Source organism: Astatotilapia calliptera, chromosome 3 (genome assembly GCF_964374335.1).
Source record: "Astatotilapia calliptera chromosome 3, fAstCal68.1, whole genome shotgun sequence".
In the NCBI taxonomy this organism is placed as follows: domain Eukaryota; kingdom Metazoa; phylum Chordata; class Actinopteri; order Cichliformes; family Cichlidae; genus Astatotilapia; species Astatotilapia calliptera.
The window spans coordinates 21,462,065-21,485,044 of NC_137424.1; the positions used below are offsets into that span (position 1 = coordinate 21,462,065).

Consider the following 22,980-nt stretch of genomic DNA (forward strand, 5'->3'; position numbering starts at 1 on the left):
TTGATGCTGCTGTGCAGACTGACCAGTGGAAACCTCTGCTCTCTGCTGGTCCACTCTGTGGAGGAGTAATGTATAATTAGCTCATGTTATGTCTGTCCACACACAGACACAAGCTAAAGGTCCATGAAGTGATGTTTGGATGGGTTCAGTCAATCAGATGACTGTCATGGTGAAGCTTTGCTAGTCCTGCTGATCCCACTGAGAATTAACAACTCAGTTTCCAGATGTCTGTAGTTTTCTGCTCAGTTTCTTTAGTCCCAACAGCTCTTACCATCTCCTGCATAAAGCTTTCCCTCCATGCTCAGATGCCCTGGAACAAGGTGCTCTCTTTATATCAGTGACTGGTTTAAAGTGACAACTCACAGTGCTCGCCAAACTTTGTGTCAGCAAAAGTAGTTCTAATGTTTCTTACATTTATTACATTTTTACATTTTTACACACACAAATCAATGAACGCAAAAACATAAACTTTTCAGATATTTTGTTTTACAATGTTACAAATCTCAGTTCACAACTACACAGTCTGATTTACAAGTACAAAATATTTATGACCACAGTTTGAGCCGATGTATGTCCCGAGTCTGTGGACTCAGTAGTTTTGTTGTGATTGTTATTGTCTTTTGTTACAATTTCATTCTGATTAAGATTTTCTAGTTCTGAGGTTTTGGTTTCCGTGTTCCCTCTGTACTGTGTTAGTATTGTGTCTCTGTGTTCACTTCCTGTTTTATTTTGACAGTGCCATGTCCTATGTTAGTGTGTCTACTTTTGCTTCCCCTTGTCTGGTTATGTCCAATGAATCCTGCTGTGTCTCCCTTTTCTCATTCCCTGATGGCTCTTTTGTGTATATGAGCCCTTTGTTTTCTCCTGCTTGTTGCTGGTTCGTCTGTGTTGTCTCCCCGTGTCTCCGTTTAAGGTTTCAGGTTAGTTTTTTAGTTTTTTCAGTAGAGGTTATCTTAGCTTCTGCACAGGCCATCTCCACTGCACTTCACCGTTTCAATAAAGCTCACTCACTTCACAGCAGTGTCGGCATCTTGGGTCCTTTATTAAATTCAATATGGCTCGCCCCGCTAGCCGTGACATAAGATGTGAAAACAATATCCAAAAAACACGAGAGACAAACAGGGAATAGTTTTAAGGTGCAGGGCCAACAAACTGAGTCTAGAAATAAACTCAGAGTTGATTGAATTAGCATTTTGAATTGGCTGATCTGAGTTACTTCAATCAAGTCTATGTTCACTTTGAGTTAAGTTTATACGTGATTGATGTAAAAGAAAAAAGCCATCATCAGCAACTGATTCTGATTTAGCAGGTTTTCAAATCTAAACGGTACCCATCCCTAGCTGGCTGTAGTTAAACCTTTACTTAAAAAGCATCCCTAGACCCAGCTGTCTTACCTAATTATAGGCCAATCTCCAACCTGACAATCCTTGAAAGAGTAGTTGGGGGGAGACAATCAGAGGGGCAGTGTGATGATCTTTGGTTACAAACTACCGCAGTCAAGTCCAGAGGTGGGTAGTAACGAGTTACATTTACTCCGTTACGTTTACTTGAGTAAGTTTTTGAAAAAACAATGTGCCATTAAAGTACCTTTTGGTACTTTAATGGCACACATGTTAATGTTAGCCATTTAAATATTAGCAGTTAGCTGAGGCCACAAGAAGAAGAGGCCCTAGAAGAACAATGGATGATAAGATTAGATTTTCAAGACTAGGCAGAGACGTGTTTTCCTTTACTGTCTCTCACAGAGGAGGGAGCAGATACCAGACGAGGTCACGGAGGTACGGGGAGGATTCGCAGCAGACAGCAAGACTGCCACGTCCATGCGAGAGAGCGATGGCTACGATAATCTCTGTTTTTGTCTCCCTATATAATGTTGTACAGCCCATGTGAGGGTTATCCTCTCTGTGAACCAGATGCTTGATTTCACACAGAGGTCCACCAACTGACTTTGATCAGTTATGGAACGATTTACCTCGACAGGCTCCTTCACTCGCTGCTTTTAAACCTCCTTTAAAACACACTTTTACTCCCTGACCTTTGACCCAGTGTGACATGTTGACTCACTACCTCAGACAGCTTAAAAATAGTCTTTTTGTTTTTTGGTGCTGCCTAAAAGAACCGTAAAATATCTTTCCTATATACAGTTCTGTTCATATATTTTTGTACTACATCAGGAAACTCAAAAACAGAGTTTGTAATATTTTAATCCTTATTTTTAAAACTGTTTTTGTCATTTTTCTTCTCCCATTGCATCAAAAATCATTATTTACACTGAATAAATGAGTCAGCAGCTCTCTTACATTGTTGCTGCAGGTTCATTACTGAAGTGTAGAGGTTGATCTTTGGACCGGTCACTCCTCACAGACACACAGCTGGATGCTGCAGATCCTGCTCCATCCTTTTCCTCCATCTTCTTGATGTCAGGGTGGAGTTAGTCTGAGAGGCAAACACACACACTCAGAGGTGCTGTTGTACTGGAAGCATCACACTGACGGGTTTCTAAAGTTCTCATTGATCATTTCATGGAGTTTCTGTGGTAAACACTGTCCTGTGACGTATGTGTTATGGTGAGGGTCATGAGGGCTAACCAGCCCCACTCCTTCCTCCTCATATTTCAGCCTGAAGCACAATAACAGCCTAAACCTAACCAGGAGGCTGTAACCTCAAAGGGACTTCATGGTTAGAAATAAAGGTTCAATGAAATGAAGCAGATCATAAAGACATGAGTTCCAACTTTAAAAGAAGCATCCACACGATGACGGCACAGCAGAGGAGCACTTTCTCTAACACACTGATTCAGTTCCACTGACACAAGGACACACACAGGAAGGCACACACACACAAGCCTTTATAAGAAACAACACAATCATCTGCGCTCGACTTGTCAATCCAAGTCCTTAGCCCATGAGCCCGCGGTATCAGACCACAGATATTCCCTTACTTTGAAAAAATAAAGACAGTTTTCAGAACAGACCTGATGTTTATGCTACAGCCTGTTTACCAATATAATCAATATCAGATATCAGAGCAACAGAAACCTCGGTGATCAGGACGCTGGGACTGAGAACAGGAAGTGGCTCAAACGTCACAGTTTCATAATGTCACATTGAACTCCACTCACCAAGGGCGTAGATTTGGCATGGACGGAAGGGACGTGTCCCCACCAATAATTTGATCTCTTCGAGTAAAGAAAAACAAACCCGATAGTAAGAAAAAAACGATCTGTCAGCGTCTCGTTCAGCGAGCGGAGCAGAAAAAGTTAAATTACGTTCTCTACTGGAGTCCTACGTCATGTGACAAATATGGCCAATGTGATTGGCTGAGCCTTTCAGGGAGCTCTGTTTAGTTTCAGCAGCGGCAAACCTGCGCTGCGAGGAGGAGAGGAGGATGGCAGCGCAAAGGAAGAACCTGCATATAAGAAATTGTTTTTCAAAGAAACCTGTAAGTCACTTAAAGTCAAGTTCACTCATATAATGTGTCCGTCACAATAACGTTACAGGCTATGCCGGGGTTCTCACACAGCTGAATAAACTGCTGTGTGAAAACAGCAGTTTATTCGACCATCTACGCCAGCGTCCGGTTATATTTTAGACAGCAAGGAACAGACGGCAGGTGACGTAATTCTGAAGGCTAGACCGTCCAATTTCACAGTCGCTCATTTCCGGTCTACCCGGCTTTCGGAGGACCCGGCCCACTTAGACCACTAAGGCCGCGTCCTCAGGTGGACGCAGCCTCTGAAGTTGGACACCCCCGGCCTGTTTCTGGCTGGACAATAATAACACTGACATTTAACTTATTTTATCCGATAAATAAACACTGTAAGTTTCAAGTTTTTGTATATATATGTACATGTATCCCCCCGCCCAGCCCCTTTGAATAGTCGTGTCCAAATTCATGGGCTGCATCCTCCTGAGGCCGCATTTGTCGACCGATTACGTCACAGCGACGCGCCGAAGGCTGTCCAAATTCGTAGACTCCTCCGAATGCAGTCGACAAATGCATCCTCCTTTTCCTCGAATTTGAAGGATGGGTTGGGTGTGTCCTTTGTGGCCTACGATATCCCAGAATTCATAGCGCGGCCCAGCCAAACTCCAGTTTCCAACAATGGCGGCCGCTACTAAGTTTTAAAATTACTCATACTAATCTTTCTGGGTCACAAAAGAAACTTTTAACATATTTTCAGGTGAGAAAGTAGCTGTGTAAACATCAAATATCTGCTCGGTTTATCAAGATATCGCATATTTGCAAAAGTGCTTCGACGTTTTCGGAGACGTCTGCTACCCACCAGCTCGATAGCTAGCCGAGAGCTCGAGGGTTACTGATGCGGCCGAGAACGGCACAACTCCCGGCACATCATTTTCAGATCACCACGGACTTTCGCTACTCGGGTTAAACGTAATATATAAGTCACTTAGACAACCTAAAAATGTTATTGTTGGGCTTTTTTCAGTGTTTTGTTTGTTCGTGAGTAAATCGGTTTGGCTGAGATTAAAGTTATTAGATTAGATAAAATAAAACTTTATTAATCCCCCGGGTGGGTTCCTCCTTGGTTTTTCACACAGCTGAATAAACGTTAAACAGAAAACTGATTAAACAGAAGTGTGAGACGGTCGAGAATTTACGCCAGTGTCCTGTTATATTTTAGATAGCAAGGAGCAGACGGCCGAGTTTATTAAACTCCACCGAGACAGCGGGGACACTAATCAGAAGGCTCGACCGTCCAATTTCCCCAGCCGTTTACTTCCGGCCTACCCGACCTTCTGAGGACCCGGCCCACGTAGACCGCGAAGGCTGGGTCCTCAGGAGGATGCAGCCCATGAATTTGGACACAACCAATGTCTCCCTAATTCTGAGGTCTCAAGGTTGGCAAGTAGGTGCTAGGCTTGGTCCACATCAGTCTAAAATTGTATGTAACCACGAATAATGTGATTCCATGTCCACCAGGAGAGACTGGACAGTATAGATGTAAAACAAATATGCCAGCAGTTCATTTCAGCTAACGACAGGAGCAGGCATGTGTTTGTTGTGTGGGCATGTAGTCCATATCTGTTGCTGTAACAGTAGTTCATGTTTAGAATTAAACATCCCAGCTCACTGATTTGATAGAGGGCAGTAGTGCCTGAAATGTTGCATAATGTTGCTGAGAGATCATTTACTTTGTGGTAATCCTAGATGAGTAGTTTTATGGACAAAACCCACCAGATCATTCAGTGTTCCCTTAGTGCTAATGTATCAGAGATGTTGGCGTACTATAACTGAAGTAATGTTGTTAAGTCCTTAAAGTCATATTCTTTTATTGTCATGAATGTATTTGAAGCTATTTTTACTTTTGTATGATACCTGATTTATATGGAATATGGCTGAAGTAAACTAAAGCCTGAAATACTTAGTCAGTCATTTGTTTAATAGTAATTTAACATTATATAATTCACATATAAAACTATGAATTGTAATTTTAAACGGTTTAAAAGCATGTAGAATAGCACATGTAGGCAAGAATATTTCTCCTCTTTTTATCAAGAAGCAAAAACAAAAAGGAAAAAATAAGAAACGGGGCAGGGGTCGATGGTTGAATCATCCGTCCCCACCAATGCCACAACCAAATCTACATCCTTGCCACTCACGGAGTTTCTGTCGCCATTGTAGTTTTTAAAAAGTCCCGTGATAAAGGCGGGTCTTTCTGTGAATGCGCACGCTCATTGGCTAATAACTTGAGATTGACACATCGTTATCCAATGAGCGTGCGGGAACTTCCGACATAAAGTTGTTTCCTTTGAAAAACCAAAGTCTGATTATTTTTGCCTCCACTGACGGAGCCTGTTGTTCCCGCCACAGAGACACAGTAATGTCAGAGCGGTGTTAACACTCACCCTGCCTCAGCACAGCTCTCACTCTCCTCCTGCTCTCTCACACTAAACGGAGGCTCAGCTAAACTCACTTCCTCTCTACTTACAGGAAACCAGCGCTCAGAGGAGCCGACCAGCCTCACATTTCACCCACAGACACGAACAGCGTGGAATTATTTTATGTCATAAGAAGAAACATATTCATGTTAACACTCACCTGCCTCAGCTCCACCTTCCTCCTCCTGCTGCTCTGAACGGAGGCTCAATACTTTCACTTTCACTGCTGCTCCCTAAACACAGAGGATGCTGGGACTTGTAGTTGTTTCCTTCCGGTGCGGTCTTCCTCTTTGTTTGTTTGTGTTTGTGTTCATGTTATTTCGATCATGTAAACATCAACAGAACACGTGAAGCCACACAGAGTTTGTATGTCGAGGTGGGTAGGAGGGTTTGAGGGTTTGGGGAGGGGTCAGAGGGAAGAGGTCTCTCAGTCTTGACAATCCACATTGATGGCATTGCATCTTTCAACGTGTTTGTGGGTCGATTTGGATGCTCCAGGTGTGAGAGCAGCCACTCAGCCTCTACTGCAGATGTGTGTCACAAGTTCATCTAATAGTAGGCTATGGCACTTGGCCACAGGTGGCAGCAGTGGACTGGCCTCCATGTGAGACTGCTCCAGCTGCTATGTGATAGTCCAGCTGCAAACTGAAGATCATATGCAAGTTTTGGAAATTAAACTGTACAATATAAAGCGCCTTGAGGCGACTGTTGTTGTGATTTGGTGCTATATAAATAAAATTGAATTGAAATTCAGAATATTCTTAACTTAGCTTTAAAACCAACCCAATCTCTCCTCCACACTCACAAACAAAGACAAACCAACTGACACATCTGAGTCCCTCACTTTCTTCAATCCACTCACTCTCACAAGCTCCACTTAGTCACACTGGCTCTGTTTATTACTGATTACTATTGTCTGCCCAGAAACACTTCCGTTTTCTTTTTTCCTATTTGTGTTTTCTTTTTTCTTATTTCAGTTGTGTTTTTTGTGCTTTTGCAGCGTTTTTTTTTTTTATTGCTGGTGTTTTCTTAAGTTGCAGTCCGTTTGGCCTCTCAGGGCCACCGTAGATAAGGGCCAAAAATAAATACATAACGTCATTTCAATCAGTTTAAAGGTTTATTTGCAAGACACAAAAACAGAAAAAATAAAAAGTTACAAATGTATTGTGCATGAAACAGGAATTCAAACGTGGCTCAGATGTGTGTCACAAGTTCATCTGGCTGTAGGCTATGGCACTTGACCACAGGTGGCGCTAACTGGCTTGACTCCATTTGAGTGCACACAAAGTAAACTGCACACTTTAGTTGTGAAGCGAAAATGCTGAAATCGCAGTAATAACACGTACGAGGGGAACGATAACGAAGACAAGATGCTCCTGATCGTTACTCTTGCTGTCCTGTGAACAGCATCGGCGTGGTGTTAATGGTTTGCTTTTGTTTTGGCGAGCGCCCCGTGAATGAGAATATGACCAGGTAAACCCGCGACATTTTTAAATAGTTTGTCGTTCAACAGCAACAAGACTGACGGAGTGTGTTTGAGGAAACCTCACAAATGTCACAGATGAAATATTTGGTGTTTATTTGCTGGTTTGTCGGTAGCAGCTCCTTCAGAGTAAGTCTACCACACATCTGTTTGACCAACGCCAGTTGATTTGGATCACCGGTCCAAACAATTTGAACCATTGTTGTGTTTCCTTTTGTGTTGAGTTTGACTGATATTTGCTGGATAGCAAATGTTTTAAAGCTATGCAACCTTTATCTGCACATAGCAGTTAAACTGTTTAGATCAATCTTTATTGATAATATACATTATTTATTTATGAATTACTGTGTACACAAGAATAAGTTAATGTATTAAGATAAACTGGCTGAAGTTTTTGTATTATTCTTGTGATTTTTTTTTATTGGCCCTGTTTAGTTACAGGCCAGGTGACCCTTTAGGGGTTTAAAATGCCGAGCCAATGAACGGCTGGGAGCAGGAATCTTTCTTCACTGCAGCTTCGACTTCCACGGGTCTGGTAGGAAGTTGTCCAAGCCAACAAAACAAACAGACAAAAAATCCACATATCAATCACCTGGATCACCTGTTGAGAAAGAAAAAAGAGAAAACAAGCAAACAAAAGAGAGCAATATAATAAACAACATCATCACGATGATCTATGTGAATATAACTGTAAATACTAAATATTGAATATTATTGTGCAGCACGTAAGATCGACAGCGCACAGTGTGCTTTGAGGTAGCAGCCAAAATGCAAGGCAAGTTTATTTATATCGCACAATTCAACAACAAGGTGATCCCAACTTCTTTACAGAACATTAAAAAACAAAAACAGATAAAAAGCATGATTTAAACGTGACGTGCCCGTGAGCTCCGCCGGCAGCCAGCTGTGCCAGAGTGACCGAGCCCCAGGCTGAGAGGCCAAAGGCACCGCACCCTGAAGGAGCCCGAGCGAGCCCCAGGCTCCAGGCCCCGACAAGCAGTACCTGGACGCCCATCCCCGGACACAAAGAACCACCAATGCACCGATGTCTGAAGGCGTCTGCCACTGGCAGGGGGAGTGGTGGGGGGAGATAGGCCTCCATACCTTGGAGGGCCTGAGATGTCCCCAGAGAGGTGGCATCTGATACCCGACCTGACATATGGACACAGACAAACAGGCACACACAGATACAAACATCCATTCCCACCCTCATGCTCTCATATGCAATTACTCAGCAGCAGGTAAGCGCATAGCCCCTCCTGGTAGCCCTCAATGTCTACGTGTATTTAAAATTCAGAGGTGGGCAACGGCACCAGGGGTGAGGTTGTACACCCTGATGTGATTCTGATCTTGGAAACATTAAAGACATTCATAGCCAGACTGCTGACTTTGTGTTTTTATTCAGTCGCCTAACAGAAGTGCAGTGAGAAACGATTTACCCCATCCTGATTTCTTAGCTATTTGCATATTTGCCACACTTACGTGTTTCAGATCGTGAAGCAAATTTTTATGATAGATAAAGATGACCAGGGTCAGCATAAAATAAAGCTTTTACATGTATTGCTGGGAGGTCGGCAGCTCCCTCCACTGCTTGGCCCTCTGTGAAAAACAACTGGGATCCAGCTTCCCTGTGATGCTGAATTATATAAGTGGACAAAAATAAATAGATAGAAGGATGGATGATTGTATTTTGTGTACAATCGTTGAAGTGTAAAAAGGGTTGGCCCTCCGTGGTGCCCTAAGCAAAGTTTGATTTTTGGGGCCCTTTAATAGTGCCAATAATAGTGATTAATGATCACCTACTATAAATGTATTTCATTTTCTAATGTTGATGTTGTTGTAATCCACAGTGAAAAATGTCATAAAAACAGATAACAAATTTGCAACTTTCATGAAAAATGTTTTCATTAATATTTAAAAAAAAAAAAAAAACACCTCCCCCTGCTGGCCACACAGAGAAACAATAGATAAAACCTGAGAGCTGCACAGTTGCAGCAGTGTGGTTTACGTCATTCTGTTGTCAGCCTGTTTTACACATCGGTGGTTTCTTATTGACGTGTAAAAAGATGTGAAATCGTAGTAAATTCAGCTGCTATTGTGGGCTGCGGATGATTTACACTTAACATTTTAATAACTGGGTATTGAATGTCATAGGCCCAATGTTCCTTCTAATTTTTCACATGTCTGAGCGAACACACAAACTCCCTGAGCGGTTCCTTGGACCACTGTGAGCAACATCAGACGTGTGCACTGTGGTCACTGAAAGAAACTCCGTCCCGGGTCTGGTCCGTGGATCGGGTTTCCCTGAGGCGTGGGCGTCTATAAGCAGAGTTTTGTCTTTACCCTATAAGATTCAAAATTATTCTTAAGTAACACTCAGCAATATATTCTCAAGTAGCACTCAGATATGCCGTCAGCGGGTTAGTTACGACGTCGGGAGCAGTTAGGAGAACAAAATGATACAGAGACTGTTCAGGTTGCTTTCCCAAAATCAACTCAAAGTTTTATTCTTTTGTGCAGCAGTATTTATAGGCAGAAAGTTCGTGTGTCAACAAGTTTCAAGTTAAAACCATATAAGGAAGGTCCCCCAGCTCTGAAAGAGGCCTTCTACAATCGTATCTCAACATACCTTTGACAGGTCCGTTAAACACTAGACAGTTAGAATCCTTTGTTCTACAATTGCAGTAAGATGCACTCTCAAGGCCTATAAATCTTATACAGAGGTCTCCTACATCCGTGAGTTCTGACACAACCCAGATGGTCTTCACATAAACATCCTCTGCAAGGGAGTGATAAGTAAAAGAGTGATTTGTTGGTGTTTTCCCTCCAACCTTAGTATCTACTTTCACACCATAAAATCTTGAGTTGACAAAGCAAGAGAAAATGACGGTTAACATAAAGAGCCTTGTTGAGTCACAGAATCTTCTGTCTAATATCATCAAAAAAAGTACCCAATAAATGCTCCCATAATACTAAAATATCTAACAGTTGCTGTTAGAGGTCAATCTGTTACATCAAAGTCTTTGCATGATTCTCCAGTGTTTAGCAAGGAGATGTGAAGTGGGTCACCAGCCAAGTCGTTGTACAGTTTATTTCTGTTAAATGCCTCACATAATAATATGAGGGTAAAATGAGGCACTGTGAAAGTCATCTGTGCAATAATGACAATAATAATAATAACAACAATAACAACAACAACAACAATATATACACTTAAAAACTACCCCGCACACAATAGTTTTGCACCTGAGCATTTAAAGTTAGAGCACTTTATTCATCACTTAAATCACTTTTAACTGGATTGTCAACGTCTGACAGTTTATGGTCTGTTTACAAGTTTTACTGTTTATGTTTGTTTGTCTTTACTTTTGTGAATAGCTGCTATAGGATAGGGCTGCACGATTTTGCATAAAATGAGAATCACGATTTTTTGGCTTAGAATTGAGATCATGATTCTCTCACGATTTTCTTTTCCAGTATAAATATTTATTGCACTTATTAACTGCTCATCAACTTCGTAACAGTTGAGACTGAACATAAAAACAATAAATAAACATAAAAACAACAAATGCCTCACGTTTTGTGGTTGTCGCAAAATGTTGTACTGCTTGAAATTCCGTCTCCACCGTTGCTCGACACTGCGTGTATAGAGCAGGTAGTGCAACAATAGAAAAATAGTTGCGGGACAGCACTGTGTAGCGTTTGTCTAGGGTGTTGATCATTTTCCTAAATCGCTCGTTTTGCACAGTGTTGATGGGAGCCATATCTTTGGTCAGGTGATAAGTGATGGCCTCCGTAATTTCTTTGTGCCTGCGGGAGTTCGACGGGTATAGGGAAGCGCTGTACAAGGTTCCCGTTATTGATGTTTGGGTGGTTGACCGGGACGGATTTTCTCCTGTCACTTTCTCGTCATCCCTGACGTGCGCTCCGTTGTTTTTTCCCTGCTAATATTAGCATCACACGGCACAGCTTCTGTATCACGTGGTGTAAGGCTCCGCCCTTGTCATTTGTTGAGCAGGAAGAGTGAGCGCTTGTTTTCATGCAGAGTACGTCCCGGATCAAAATGCGGTACAATCGTCGTCGTCCTCTTTTTTTTTTTTTTAATCGTTGTCATTTGGAAATGAGATCGCACATAAGTATGAATCGACATCGCGATTTTCTAACGATTAATCGTGCAGCCCTACTATAGGATGTATATATAATTATATTTAAACATTGCACTTTCTATTGTGCTTGGAGCATGTTACCTGACTGTTGTACACTAATATTGTATATAACAGCAGCTTACTATCTCACCTGATTCCTCCTTCCATGACTCGATTGAGCCTTGGTCTGGTGGTGACCATTTTAATAGCTGGCCCTGGTTCCAACCCCTGAAAAAAAGCAATAACAATTTTTTTTTTAAAATACTTATCAAACAAGCATATAACATATTATTTATTGCAGGTTAGAAAAGAACATTAAAGGGTCAGGCCTGAATATGAATCTCAGTGCTGTTTGGGTTTGTCCCACTGTTGCTCTGTCTCGGTGTAGGTGTGAAGAGACAACCTGCAGCTTCATTTCTGATTGAAAGAGCAAGGCTCACACTGTGCGATTTTGTCAGTCGCGCGATTCAGCTCCTGCTCAAACTGCACGATTGACTCGCAGGGGTTAGAAGTTCGTACGTCACGATGCAGGGTCTCACACTATACGACCCGATGCTCTGATGCGACCCGAGTGCTCACACTGTGCGTCCATGAAATGAAGGTTATAACAGAAATTCTGTCGCTCGCTCTCCCTCTTTGTCTTTCACTCACACAGACACGCACACCACCGCCATCAGCTTTGCTAAATTGCTAATGAAAAACATTGATCAGGCAGCTGTTATTGAGCAGCAATGTAAATCCAACTATTTTCACGGTTGTTGTGGTCGTGATAATTTTGTGAGGCCACATCGAATAGGCTCGGATGAGCTTTCCAAAGTTCTACAAGTTGTGCCTCCATCGCTTGTGTCCAGATCACACGCTGCACTGCCGTGCTGCGCCATCTTTTTCATTGACATATGTGCTTGCGCGTGCGCAGTGTGAGAAGCTGCGATGACACCCTCACGACGGTCGCGGATTTCAAACAGGTTTGAAATCCTCAGAACCAAGTGATTGATGATCGGGAGCTGGTCGTGAGGTGTTAATCGCTTCTCGTTACCCCACGTATACTACACGATGCACGACGCACGATGAAGGCAAAAATCGGGCCGATCACTCAGAAATCGGCTCAAAATGGGCCAAAAATCACACAATGTCTGCCCAGCATAAGCCCAGACAACCCTGCCAGCTACACACCAACACCGATCAGAAATAAGGACAACAGGGTCCTGAACCTCTGCTCTGTCTGCACTAAAGCACATAGAGAGGCAGTCTTACACACAATGGCTATACAATAATTGAGAGGCAGAGGCCTGTGACATCCACCAGGTACAAAGAGGGCTAGATGATGGCACTCAAAATGAAGCTGAGTTAGTCAGAGTCATTTATAATTCTGTAAATTCATCTTTTTACAAGTAGACAAACAGCAACACTGGACTGAATTGAACAACCATGCATGCATTGTTTACCAAGTCTCTCAGAGTATAATTTCTCTGACCTTTCTCAGTGTCCAACAGAGTACCCAAATAGCATACCTTTATTAAAATGTAATTTTAATAAATAGCACTAGAATACAGGTAACTGATATTCAATTACCCTACGTTTTAAAAGTTATTTCTGGAAATAAATTTAATTCAAGTGTCAAAATGATAATAAAACCTTTTTTCAATGTGCCATTTTGTGTATGATTTATAAGACAACACATAAAGTTCAACTTAAGTGACGATCAAAGACTGCAGGTCATTAATCAATGTATAAAACTAAAATAAACGTATTTTAGTTACACAGCACACAAACACGGAAGCAAGACGTGTAATTAGAATTACATATAATAAATATGAATTCATTAGTGCAATTTCTTTAACCATAGAGAATGACTAAATCCTTCAGGACAATGGTCATATCAGTGCACTGAACTCACTATGTTATCCATCTAACAGAGCCTCAACATGTTCTCACTGTAATTTCCCCTCATGAATGAATTTATGCTGCACTAATCTGAATGTTCGGAGGGAAATCAAACGCATTTTACTGGCAGTACTCAAGCTGTCTAAAAATAGCCAAACCTTGTAACCAACCATTGGTTAATCGGATGTGCGCCTCCAGACATTATAATTGCGAAACTGGTTCGCTGTGTATGCGCTGACTCCACAGGTACGGAAATATATCAGGCTTCGGGGTTTCTGCTCCACTGCCGTTTTTTCATACGGGTCCACATTTCCAATGCACGCTATTTTTTGCAAGTACTGTCTCTTCGCATCTGACACAATCTGAGTCTATAAAGTTCTTTTTGTTTTGAGCTGCTTTTAAGTACGGTTTGTATCTTCCTTCCAAATGAGTGTGTTTGTTTTGATTCGTGGCCTGATAAAATGGTGGCATGCTCCCACAATGCATTGCGGCGTGACGTCAACTCCAAAGCCCTATAACAGATTTTATAAATCTCAAATTTTACGTTTGAGACTTATAAAATAGTAATGATAATTCCATAATTAAAATTAGACGAGTTAACGAACAAAAAAACCCAAAAAACAGTGATAACATAAAATCAACACAAGGCGGTCCAATCACGAAACACAATCGTAGTTAGCCAATCAGGGCGGGTGACAACAGATTACATCAGAAGTTGTAACTTAAAGACCGGCGGGAACCTTATTTGATCTTTCTGCATCTTTCTAAGATACTTCGAGGGACACAGACGACTCTTACTGTTCTCAAAAACTTCATAAAACGTAAGTATTGAATTTTGAGGGTGGTTTTTTTTACTACCCTTATAATATGTATAATACAATATAGGGCAAGACACAAGATCTAGCCATTTAACTTGCTGTCAATATAAAGACTGTCAAAGTACCAAAATTTAATCTGACTTTTCTTTCTTTTTCCTATGTTACGTTTCTATTGCAGAGAAATTCATTATCGATAAATTCACATCGACAGTAATGTATTAGTGGGTGTCATAGTTGATGAACTTATTGTCTCATGGGTATTTAATTGAAAAAAGATCTAAATGTATTAATGAAAAATAATTTCAGTCCTAATTTTTTATATGAAATATTAAGATCTTAACGAATTTGACAAATCTTCAAGATCTATAACAGTTTTATAAACTTTAAGATGTTAAGTTTGAGCTGTGAGTCTCTAAATTTGCTTAAGGCTGGCACTCTGCCCTGGCAACAACACTTTCTAGCACTTTCTCAATTAAGCTATACAAAAACTGAATAACCAATAGGAATTAAGCTAAAAGAGTTAAACAAAAACCTAATGGAAACCATATTCTGAATAACTTCATCTCCCACAGTGCCTCTCGTCAAAAAAGCCATTTTCTGCGCAGTTACAGAGGGTGAGACTGAAGTGAAAACAGGGTACATTACTGTCGTTCTATTGGCTCAAATGATTAACACAGGGGACCAATAGAAAGAGCCGCAGAGACTATGCAACTGCATTATGTTTATGTGTGTGTGTGTGTGTGTGGGGGGCATTTTAGGCATTTCAATAAAGTTAAATCATCTCTGCTCTTTAGAAATTCAAAGCCACAGACCAAATTGTGAAATATGAATAGAACTGTAATTTCACTGTTTCACTTCAGCAGCATCAATCTTTGCACAGATAATCTTCATATGATGATTTCTTGTTTATTGTCAGTATTTTCAAAGGAGATTATATGCTAGAAAATACAAAAAATAAATGAATAACAATTTGGTGAGAAAAAACATTGAGTTTGAGTTCAGTCCTAAGTTACTTTCACCAACTTGTCTCTGCTGTAATATTTAGATTAATTCATAGAAGTCTTAGAACTGTCAGCTTTATTTTAAAACCAACATTGTATATCAAAAAATACTTTTAGACAGGCCTGTGTTTTTGGCCTGTCATTTTTAAGCAGGAACCTCAGAAAGGTATTTATGAGTTTTGTTTGACATCAGAAAGTAAAAAGACTGCACAAAAGCTACACGTGTTACCATATTATATGACCCTTGCTATAACAGAAATGTATTAACCCCTTAATATTTTTTGTGTTGCTTTTTTTTCAGAATGGCTTTGACAAAGCTTTTGAACAACCGCCCTGACACGCCATATTTCCGGCCACCCCCACTGCACATACAAATTTTAAAGTCCTGTGACCAGCTAAAAGTCATTAGCTGGGACTTCAAAGATGCAACACCAACACCCCTGATAACAAAGAAGAACACCATTGCGGCAATCACCGATGGCCAGACTGTGACAAAGATCACAATATTTGAAGAATATGCCTCTAAAGTCCAGCAGGGGGGGTCATTTATTATGAGAGGCCATGAACTCAGGGGCACAGGCCCCCCTTACAACATCAGTGTCACACCCAGAACACAATTTTTTAGGGCACCGACCCTAAGTGTGAGGGAAGGTCTTGTAAAAGAAGCAGAGGATCTTCTGCATCCTCTTGCTCCTCTCACCGCACTCAAGATGAGCTCCACAAATGAGGGACTCATGACAGTTCAAGGGGAGGTGGTGGAGGTAAGTATTTGTGGTTCCATCAGAATTTACATGGATTTAGGTTTCCAAATAACCCATTATTGCCGGTATTTTTTACAGTGAAAATAATTTGGGTTTTTGCTGTCAAGCAGAGACTAAATTCTGTTAAGATTGTTAAGCACAATTTTTAAAAAATATTTTCCTCAGACCATTTCTGGTATTTTTGCAGCCAATTTGCATTGTGCCTACGTACATTTGTGTTGTAAGGGCTAGATTTTAATGAACAGTCTCTACTTGATAATAAAAACAAACAGAATAATTATTTTATACACTTCTGTATATAAATTCGCACAAAAGTCTTAATCTAAATATATCCTTTATAATAAAAATAAAAGCAGATACAACAGAAATGGTCAAAAAGTACCCTGAATTGGACATAATGGAAAACAAATAGATTTTGTATACCTGAAACTGGCAAACTTTTCACTTATGTTGCTGTCACTTAAACTAAGTTGCAAAATGTATTGTTTACAGAAGGATTTCCTACAACCTGTTTCATAATCACAGTATATGAAAAACATCCTAATGACCGATACAGATAAAACTGCTTCTGATAAGATAAATGGCATGTGCAGAATACTTAACAACAACCATAACATAATCTAAACAGATTACTGAAGAAATAAAAACCTATCACAGATAACTACACTGACTATTACTGACATTAAAATTCAATTTACTTTTCAGGTTTCTGCTGTAAAGAAGGTGCTGTCGGGAAAACAACATGTTCCCCTTAAAAATCTACAGCTTAAGGAGGTAATGGTGGAATTTAAGTTTTATATTGAAAATGGTTAAACTAATGTGACAAATTTGACATTGCTGGTACAGAATGTATGAGGCTGTGAGCTTTTTTTTCTAGTTACTGGACTTGTTATTATTTAATTAATTAATGAATCTTTAATTCTGTCATGTTTGTGATTTCAGGATGTTTTTACCATGACAATCTGCCTCTGGAGGGAGGCAGCTGCTAACAACTTCAACGTGGGAGACCACATCAGCGTCTCTCACGTTAAGCAGAGACAGTCCTCTTATGGCGTACATCTTCAGAGTACAGCATTTACAAAGATTGAGGTATGAAGAAGCTAAACCTTTGTTTGTCTTATCAACAAATGTTTAAAACTATGTTTTCAAATTTTACATAACATTATATATATTATATTATCTTACACACACGCGCGCACACACACACACACAAACACTAGATAGATAGATAGATAGATAGATAGATAGATAGATAGATAGATAGATAGATAGATAGATAGATAGATAGATAGATAGATAGAAAAATTCACCACTCGCCCCTGCGGGCTGTCAATCCTTCAAGCTCGGGTCCTCTACCAGAGGCCTGGGAGCTTGTGGGTCCTGCGCAGTATCTTAGCTGTTCCTAGAACTGCACTTTTCTGGACAGAGATCCCGCACCACTATGTCCGGTTGGTTAGCCAACCGGATATAGTGGTGCGCAGTCCTGGGAAGAGCTAAGATATTGCGCAGAACCCTCAAGCTCCCAGGCCTCTGGTAGAGGACCCGAGCTTGAAGAATTGACCGCCCGCAGGGGCGAGCGGGGTATTTTTTTTCCAGGTGAACATAATTAACCATTTTGGAATTTACTTACCTGGATGATTGAGCATGCATCAAGACATAATGTGTGTATGTATGTGTCTTGGTGACTTCGTGAAACCACGTGATGACCATAGGTTTTCTTTTTTTCTTGTGGGATAAAGAAGCCCAACGTTTTCTGGGCTAAATGTGTGCCTATGCTGTGTCAACAGACAAAAGTCGAGGAGAGAGCTGACATTCTCATCATTGGTGTGGCCACGGCAGAAATGCCAAACCAGCTGGAGGTGTTACTGGAGGATGGAAAGAGCCTTTACATTCAAAGTGAGCTGTGGAGTCCCTTTGACAAGGAACTGGAGGAGGCAGCAATCAAAGTTACTGTTAAAATAAAGGGAAACCATATTGTACATATTCAAAAATATCAATACGAATAGTTTAAACAAAATGTACAGTTCCTTTGTTCACTTTGTTCAAAAATGGGATTGTATTTTATAACTTCAAAAGTATGAATTTTTTTCCTATTAGTATTTATAATTTTTAATGATATTTTGTTAAGTTCTCTACTATAGTTAACAGTTTTAGTATTTTCCAGTGTTAAGTATTTATATATTAAAAATTCTACATAATAATCTTATATTTGTGTTTGTTTGTAATTTTTGGAACACTGGAAGGCTATAAAATGTTTTTTAAAAAAGAAGAATAACAGAACTGATCAAAGCTTAATGTTGAATTTTGTAGATAATAAAGGGGGCAGGTCTATAAACAATATTTGATTTGTACCTTTTGAAAAAGCCAACAAATTCCTTTCATTATTGATTTTAACATTCCTGCTCTTTTAATTTTTAATTCAAATAATTGTGGTAGGGCAAAATGATGAACTCGAGCTTTCTGGGTGGATATGATATCAATTAGAATAGAATAGATTAGAATAATCATTTAATTGTCCCACAAGGGGAAATGTGCTTGTATCAGCAGCACAAAAAAACCCACATATACAAACAGAACAGGACACAGAACAGAAACACAATTGTTACATATTTACATCATGGACAATAGTTACCAAAGCAGAGTACAGTACAGTTGTTAAAATTTGAGTACAGATCGGGTGCAAACAGAGCAGGATACTGAAAAATGTTTAAATAGTTAGGAATATTTAGAATAATTACAAAACTGCAGATTGTGTATCGTACTTGTGCATTAAAAAGTAGACATGTAACTCCCAATAAGTGGGTGTATATATAAACTGAGAAAAGTAATGTACATAGGTGTAGATCAGCAGGTGGTTCTCCTGAAACCAGTGGACTCAGTACAGACCTGTGGTGATGACAACTATGGCAGAGTTGTCAGAGAACTTCTGTTGGTGGCAGCGTGGGGAGGTGATGGAGAAGTCTGCAGTCTAGGAGGTGAAGAGGAACAGATCCAGCACAGTTCCCTGTGAGGCCGCCGTACTGTAGACAGTGTATCAGAGACACAGCCCTGTGTCATCACATACTGTGGGCGTTCTGTGAGGTAGTCCAGTATCTTGTGGGGGATGTTGGCTTGCTCAGTGGTAGGCAGAACAGCAGAAGCGCCGAGGGCTAACAGCTTCTGGCTAACAACAGATCCCTGCTGTAAAGAATGCGAGGTTGGATCTCCACGCGCTCTCCGGACACAGATGCCGTGACAAATGCAATAACAAAAACGATTGTCCATAAAATTCCGAGCTCCATTGTGGGAGATCAGTCCACAAAAGAAAAGCTCAGTCCACAGTCCACAATAGAAAAACAAAAACAAGGTTCACAAGAACAACAAAGAAACAAATATTAAAGGGAAAAAAGGACTCTGTCAGGCTGGAGCTGCTGATACTGGCTGCCAGCTCGGAGCGGTGCCTGAAGCTTTTTTCACAGGCAGTGAATTAAAACAGACATTCACATGTGCATATTCAAAGAAACGGGAAAAAAATAAAGAACGTTAAAGTTGTGGAAAAAATAACATTGAAAATTAATTGAATATCAATTAATAAATACTTGAAAAACTGCCCCGTGTTAGAGAGTGACTTATGATAAGTTATTGCTTGGTTTAACTTTACTACTAACAGCTTTATGGTTCTTGTCTGATCAAAACTCAAGTCAGCTGTGTCACTAAAAAGTAATGATAAACAGAAACACATATCACTGAATGTGACCGTCATGAACTTTTCAAGGCATTCTTATCAACACTCTGATAACCACAGGTTCAAACAGATGTTTGACCAAATTAATCTAAAATCTATACAAACAATTGAAGCATCCGTTGGAATTGTGAACATATCCTTGTTTGCCATGTTTATGTTCACAGGCTATTTTATAAATTTATACATATACATATATATATTTATACATGGGAAGTGAGAAACAAAATATGTTCTCTGATTTGTTGGAGTTTTTTGCACATACCGTGTGGCAAGGATAAACAACATATTCAAATGCCACATTGAAATTTCCAAAAGCTTCTTTTTTCAATTAGTTTACAGTTTCCTAATTTGATGATGAATATGGTACCAAACTAAGGAATACTGTTGAAATGAAGTTCACATTGTGATATACTTTAGGTATGGAGAGTCACACAGCTGAACAATAAATGTGCATATTTAAAGAAACAGGGATAAAATAAAGAACATTGTTGTGGAATAAATTATATTGAAAAATAATCAATGTTAGAGAGTGACTTATGATCAGATAATATTTGGGTTAACTTTACCTCTTACAGCTTTTCACATAGTACTGTGACCAGGATGAAAGTCATCATGAAGTAGCTGTAAACAGTAGAATCATTAACATGAATATTATGGTTCTACTCTGACTCATGTCAGCTGTGTGACCTCATAAAATGATAAACAGAAACACATAGCACTGGATGAGACCTTCATGAACTTTTCAAACAGACTTAATGGGTCAAACTATATGTCTGACCCATTATCTATATATATTAGAGCAGCGGTCCCCAACCTTTTTTGCGCCACGGACCGGTTTATGCCCGACAATATTTTCACGGACCGGCCTTTAAGGTGTCGCGAATAAATACAACAAAATAAAACTAGTACCGGTACCGAAAAAAAAGAAGATTTATTCATAACACACGTGAAAAGATCAAGGAAAACCGAGTTAACGATAAAACGATAACAAAATAACGCTGAAAACCAATAAAAATCCTGAAAACTATACATTTCACACCTGAGCCTCAACTCTCGCAGCCCGGTACCAAACGACTCACGGACCGGTACCAGTCCAAGGCCCGGGGGTTGGGGACCGCTGTATTAGAGCAGTCTAAGCACAGATGTGGAAAACCACTGTTACACCTATTCTATACTCATGTACTTACTGACACCCCATACTAAGACAATATTCATACAAACACACTTTGAGCTTTCTTTACTTATCCTCTTAAACACTTTCTTTTTTTGAGATTGTGTAATCTCTATAAAGAATATGTGTAATGGTTCAATAGATTCTGATTTAAATGTCCATAGTAATCAAATGATCATTATTGTGCAGCCTACAATTCAAGATTTAGAGCTGTGTGTTTGTATGAATTCAGGTTGCTATACTTATAGACTAAAATTACAGTAATCCACTATTTACCCAAACAAGTTACGTTGTTTGGGTAAATAGTAGGGGTGCAACGATACACAAAATTCACGGTTCGGTTCGATACTTTGGTGTCACGGTTCGATATTTTTTCGATACAAAAAAAAATGTTCATGCCTTTTTAATTTGTCATTTATTAAATTTTCACGGCACATTCCGCACCACATCTCTGTGCGTTCATCATTTGTTTGAAGCCAGCTCACCTCCTGCAACTACTTTTCCGAGAATACGTGCTTCTTTTGTGGTTCGGACTCCTGACATTTCTTTGGAGGTGGAGGAACATCACAGTAATTGCTTAAAGGAGCTTCTTTGACATCTTTAAGAGTTTTAAACAAATGTCTGTCCTCCTGAAAATCTTATGTACGCAAACACGCGTTGCAATTTCTTATCTTGTGCACGTTTTTTATTTTGACAGCGAATGCGCACCTGCGGACCACTTATGTGTAGCCCTGGTTATATAGCTTGTCATATTGCAGCCACATAAATTCTTTTGTCCATGAAACCATAAAGCTGCACTTTCTTTTTGCCTTATAGTCTGATTTGTCATAACTTTTGTTTTGCGGTAAGCTTTTCTTTGGCTGTCCCTTCTTCACCCTGACCTGTCTTATTTGGCTCAGCAGAACTGAAATATATATCCTGCTGCTTTTACACACGCACTCACATAACGCTCAGCGATGCTCTGCGCGATCAACCTCTCACATGTTTAAGCTTGCTGCGGGAGATTTCACTTGTCATGTTTGCATAGTAAGCTAACGATTGATAAGACGATGTCAGAGGAATTGGTGCACAAATTATCATCACTCACCAATCAGTACGGTCGCTCTCTATACACAGTTCGCGCGATTGCAAAGTGAAAGCAAAAAACAAGCGCAAATTCAAACGCGATTTCAATATGTCACATATTGACAGTGGCTCACCGATGCCAATGACATAATTACCCAGCTACATTTCCGAAAAAATGCAAAAGCATTGACATATATTTTTCCTTCCTACGATAGCCCGACGGGCAGGGCAGAGATAGATTTTGGTAGCCCGACTGGAAAAATCGCTAGCCCCGGGACGTCGGGCTAGCGATATTGCGAGCCCTGTATCTGATTGAGGAATCACTCATCTTTGGAAAAGAGAGTTTATTACAGAGAAATGGCTCTTTCCAAAATAAAAGCTATACTATACGCTTCTTCTGGGCTTTATTCTCAGCAGCATATTAAACATATCAGGTCCCCATAAGGAGAATCATGTGCTAACGGCTGTCTAAATGACTCGGGTAAAGTTTGTAGCATGCGTGCTTGTTGTTTTTGTCTGCTTCCACTTGTCTTTGCACTAGGATGATGTCGGCATAAATGTGCAGTAGTGATGGGTCGTTCGCGAATGAAATGTCTCTAAGAGACGGCTCTTTGACGTGAACAATGCGAGCCGGCTCCTTATCGCGAGCCGTCACGTGGTTTTTTTTTTTTCTTTCTCTCACCCTTTCTCTCTCTCTCTCACCCTCTCTCTCTCTCTCGCAGTTTTTTCCGCTTCACTCTGCACGCAGCCTTGTGCTTTACGCTGGGCAGAGGGGGGAGGGGCGGTAGTTACACTCAGTAGCACAGGAACAGAGCCAGAGGGAGAGAGAGAGAAAGAGAGCCAGGGACAACAACGTCACATTAGAAAGGTATAGTAATCATCCACAACTATTTTCGGTTGCAGATGATAAAGGATTCAGAAAGTTTATTCATGCGGGCCCATATGACAGAGAATATGCATGTTCTTTTTGTTTTCATATTATAATTTATATTTAATTGTGTTGTGGATTGCAGCGTTTTGTGTTG

General features: G+C 40.2%; 1 long non-coding RNA gene across 2 annotated transcripts; it reads right to left on the reverse strand.

The window, feature by feature from the left end:
- Positions 1 to 6,927: 6,927 nt before the first annotated feature.
- On the reverse strand, positions 6,928 to 22,089 carry LOC145425356 (uncharacterized). 2 transcript variants are annotated; one of them, XR_013906023.1, is made up of 3 exons: positions 18,882 to 22,089; positions 11,683 to 11,759; positions 6,928 to 9,730 (listed from the first exon to the last, which is right to left on the reverse strand). It is a non-coding gene; the product is annotated as an uncharacterized LOC145425356 (long non-coding RNA). The 2 variants fall into 2 exon arrangements; XR_013906024.1 differs by lacking the exon at positions 6,928 to 9,730 and adding an exon at positions 9,864 to 10,165.
- Positions 22,090 to 22,980: the final 891 nt, after the last annotated feature.